Source organism: Colossoma macropomum, unplaced genomic scaffold (genome assembly GCF_904425465.1).
Source record: "Colossoma macropomum unplaced genomic scaffold, Colossoma_macropomum, whole genome shotgun sequence".
Classification (NCBI taxonomy): domain Eukaryota; kingdom Metazoa; phylum Chordata; class Actinopteri; order Characiformes; family Serrasalmidae; genus Colossoma; species Colossoma macropomum.
The window spans coordinates 14,222,210-14,227,115 of NW_023494793.1; positions in this window are offsets into that span (position 1 = coordinate 14,222,210).

Here is a 4,906-nt window from a genome sequence, read left to right on the forward strand (position 1 = left end):
GCCTAAATATACACTGTATAGGATTTTAATGGTAAAACAACAGTGCTGTTGCAGTTTACTTTAGTTAAGATTAAGCTTTTCGGAAAACAACTGGTTTACTGACTGTGTTCATTGTTGTATAACTTAGGTCATTTTCCTCATTCATTCCTGATGTGTAAGATTACATGAAGTAGACCTAATCTGGAAGAGATGCTTAGATTTCTACTGGGCTGAACGTGTCCTAAACGTAACTGTTTTATTATCATTATTAGTTGTAACAATTAAAACATAATATCTCTTTTCTTGGTGCAGTACAAAATGATGAGGACAAATATACCTAAAATATGAGGGAAGAAATCATCATAACTCAAGCATTTATCATTATTTTTCTGTTATTGAGAAGAGCACAAGACAATAAAAATAAGCAAAACTCAAAAATGGTTTGTCATGTCTGTTGTATAATTTTCAAAACATCAGATATTCACTATTCACTATATACTAGATATTGTAATATTTAAAAATATGTTTTACATCTGTTCATTTAATTGTTATTTAAGTATTTTTTCTTATTCATATGAAAAATATGCCAATTATACTAATACTACATGTGAAATGGATAATCACCTCAATTATGAATTGCTGTAAATGATTTGTATCTAAAATGGAGCAAAAACTAGGTTTTTTTTTTCGCAGCACTGTATAATTATGAAGAACAATCAATATGAAAACAGAATGATAAGGGACAGAAATTAATGTATAACTTCTATATAAATTAACATATATAGAATGAATAGTGATATAAATTGAAATAATGTTGATGCATATGGAATTAATATTGATATACAAGGATCAGACATTGAAATAAACAAAAATGGAGACAACAATTTCTATGATATTTGATATTTATTCATTGAACGTTTATATTTCATCAACCACCCTTAAGTCCATCTATGCAGGGGGTTACTGTGTATGCATACTGGCCACTTTATCAGAAACCCCTCCCTTTAAGCTCCTCCTGGTGTTTGTTGATGCACATTTACTGATACACAGTTGTTAGCCATCCTCTAACCCTTCAACAGTTTCTGACCTCAGAGATGCCCTTGGCTGCATATATTTGGGTGGCGCACCACTCTCAACCTAGTAACCTAGACAGTGACGTGTGACCTCAACAACATATCAGTGTTGTTTTTAGAAATGTCACTTTTCATTGTATATCAATATTGATTTCATATATATCAATGCTAACTCAATATATATCAATGCTCACTCCATATCAAAATTCATTCACTGTATATTGATGTTCATTTATAACATTTTTCCAGGTTGGTTTGCCTTAATACCCATGTGTCAAACACAAGGCGTGTGGGCCAGATGAGGACCGCCACACAATCCTGTCCGGCCCGCAAAAGTATTTTCCTGTTCTATTAATATTAGCCTGTTTCACAATGCGCTGCACTACAGTCCCCAGCATGCACTGCAACGTAATGTGCTCTGACTCTCCTACCCCAACAACAGTCTATGGGACAGTGGATACACCTTAATTCTACACATTTCTACACAATTCCACGCCATATGGTCATATCACCAAATGCATTTCAGCTGAAGTTCAACCAATATAAGCACTTAATGTTAGCAGCTCAGAATGTGAGCCTAAGTATTAATAAATGTACAGCAAAGAAAGGATGCCAGGTGTCTAGTTCAAGCAAATAGGTAGGTTTAAAAGCCTGAGCTCCTGGGGACATTTAAATTTTGAATATTTCAAATGTCCATGTAATATTTTGAGGTCTACTACAAGTACCTGTATTTTACTATTGAAGGTTTTGCATATTTTGAATTAATTTTGAATTGATTTTTTTTTTTCCTCTGGCCCTCAGATTAGTTGAGATTTTTTAGTATGATGCTTTTACTGGTTGAGTTTGACACCCCTGCCTATATATATATATATATATATATATATATATATATATATATATATATATATATATATATATATATACATAGTCAACAAACCTCGTTTCTCCAACATGATAACTTTACAAGAGAAGGAAAAAAAACTCCTTAACTTTGAACTTTGGGAGTTAATGGAACCAGATGTTTTTTTCAAGTGATTTTGGATTTATATGAGTCTGTTCATCACAAAATGTTAATACAAAGAGCAGCTAGTATTTTCTAATTATATCTATTCAAGCTTTTGTGCCAACAGCAAATGCATATCACTGCTGTCAGAACAAAACTCATTTTTCAGTTTTTGACATAATTTGAAAATGCCTGTTGTCCTTTACATTGTGTGTAAAGTTAATGAAGAATGGACCAAAAGAATATATATATATATGTGTGTATATATATATATATATATATATATACACATATATATAGGTAGATATATATATTAGATATTACTTGCATAGGGAAGGGGACAGACAGAAAAATACTTGCATTTTGTGAAGCAGAAAAGAGAAGCTGTTAAAGGTTCTGTGTAATTTTCTGTCAAGTAGACTGGGCTGTGAAAGGAACATAGGAAGGAATAGTCTATTATTGACTATGGTGGTGTTTTCACAATTTGAAAATGACAACAGAACTTTTACAAATCTGCACAAGTGAATTTATTATGACTAGAATTAACATCAGTGAACCCAACACAAGAGGGCAAGCATGAGCTTCCAATGTACTGCAGCACTGGGACAAGTGTACGGACAGGCAGGAGAATCACTAATCTGAAATCAAACTGTTTAATCAAAGTTAATTCTAATTAACATATGTAGCATATCAACAATGTCCCTCACTCCCACCCACCCATTTACAGTACACACACACATACACACACTGCAGGAGGTGGCCCACGGTGGGTCCAGCGAGGCACTGAGCAGGAATAAAAACAGTCTTAATTAGTCCAATAAAACCCCAAGTGCCTGCTCTAATGGAGAGATGAATGTGCAGAGGACGCAGCAGAGGACCTTTCTGTTAACCGCTGTCAAACAGTCAATTACCGCAAAATGAGCCATGCGTGCACCTCAGAACACTCATCACCGGTGCCAATGAAAGATGAGCACGCCGTAAACGTGTGCAGACACACAAACACGCAGGCAATAGCCCTAAACTAAAGCTTTTACAGAAATGCTATACATGCTAGATATGTTAATTATCACAGACAATCGTTTCTCTATGCTCAGAAAACAACAGAAAGCCCATTTACTCACTACTTATAATAGAAGCCAAAGGTAAGGTGCTTTTAAGCATCTGCCCATTATTTTCTACTATGCAAAAGTCAGAGACCACCCTTGATTTATAGAATTTCCAGTGATACAGCCATTAAGTACAACGTATTAACTTTTCAGCATCAGGTAAAAAATAATTTAGCAGAAAATTACACAGAAGCTGCAACAACTAAATGTAAAATGTACTTTTTCAGTATGTAGTGGATCCACTCTTTGCTTATATTACAGCTTCCATTCTTTTCAGGAGTCTTGCTTTCAGTTTTTCAAAGAAATCTGCACCACAACTCCAAAGTTCAGTCCCAGAAGTTGGTTGCATCTTTTTTTTGCCATTGTCCAATTTTCCCCACTATTTGGTCATGTCCAATTCCACCCACAATTACACTGCTTCTTTTTGAACTGCTGCTAATTCAAGGTCATTGGACTGCTGAACACGCTTGGAGGAGAACACTAACCACCAGCTCTGTTACATCAGCTAACAGATGTCTGCGATGGGATAGCATCGCACTGAGTGATGGGGGGGCAGGGAGGGCCACCCTAACCACCCAGAGAGAGCGAGGCCTATTCTGCTGTGTTGGACTCGTGGCCACGAATGGCAGAAGCATCACTGGGGATCAGACTTGCGATCTCCTGATGATAGGGCCAACATTCAGACAGTTGCGCCTCTCAGGGAGCCTTGGTTTTCTGTTTCTCACAATCCAAGTAACATCCACATCCCAAACACATTCAGTGATGTTGAGGTCTGGACTCTGGGGTGGTCAGTCCATTGTTCTGAGAACACCAGCAGCTTTGTTGTTTCATTGGCACATGGTTGTCTTCTCACAGTGAAAGGATGGAAACACGTGTGGATTTTTTCAGATCTGAATTAAGAGTGGAGCTTCATTTTCTCTCAAAGATGAGAGCCTTAACTGCTGTTTATCTGATAGTGGTCAGTTTTGGTGGTGTACAAGGTCTTGCACGGTTGTCAGGAGTCCCTTTTTCTCTGTATCTTTTAATTATTTTTGGACTCCGGTTTTGGAGACCCCTCTTGCCTCTTTTATTTTCCTTTGACTTTTCCCTTCCTTATACAAGTGGACTATTTATTATTATTATCAAATCTTCTCAGAAATATCTTCTGTTGTATCAATTGGTGTTTTGATTGGACATTGAAAAAACAAAGGGTGCTCTCTGACTTTGCCACAGTGTTGAGGGTGAGCAGGTTTTGTATGCTTGTACTACAACACAGAAAAAACATCAAATTGTTGTCCATGGAAATTGATCATATGAGACAGAAGCAGAAGTAGTACACCTTTAAATTTGCCTATTTGCCTAATTAGACACAAAACCTATTGTCGAAATGAAAAGCAAAAGATAACCAAACCAGAATGCTGATCAAAAGTCTAAAAGACAAGCCTAAAACACTTTTCTAAGACATAGTGTCACTGAACAGGAGTCAGAAGCTAAAAGGAGTCCCGTTGCTTTAATAATTCATAAGAAGCAATCATAAGAAGTAGCCTAATATCTGATAATCTTCTATATTGAATGTCATTAAAGTAGAAGTTGTGGAAGCGGAGGACCTTGTTAAAGGGGCAGAGCGATGGCTATTTCATTAGCCCAAAGTGCAGGCCAAGAAAGAGTTATTGTAATCTCCTCTATTGTCCAGGTGACCTCTACTCATCTTTAGCTAATGCTTATGCTGGATGAGATTTTTATTGGAGCCGGCACTGTTATAGTAA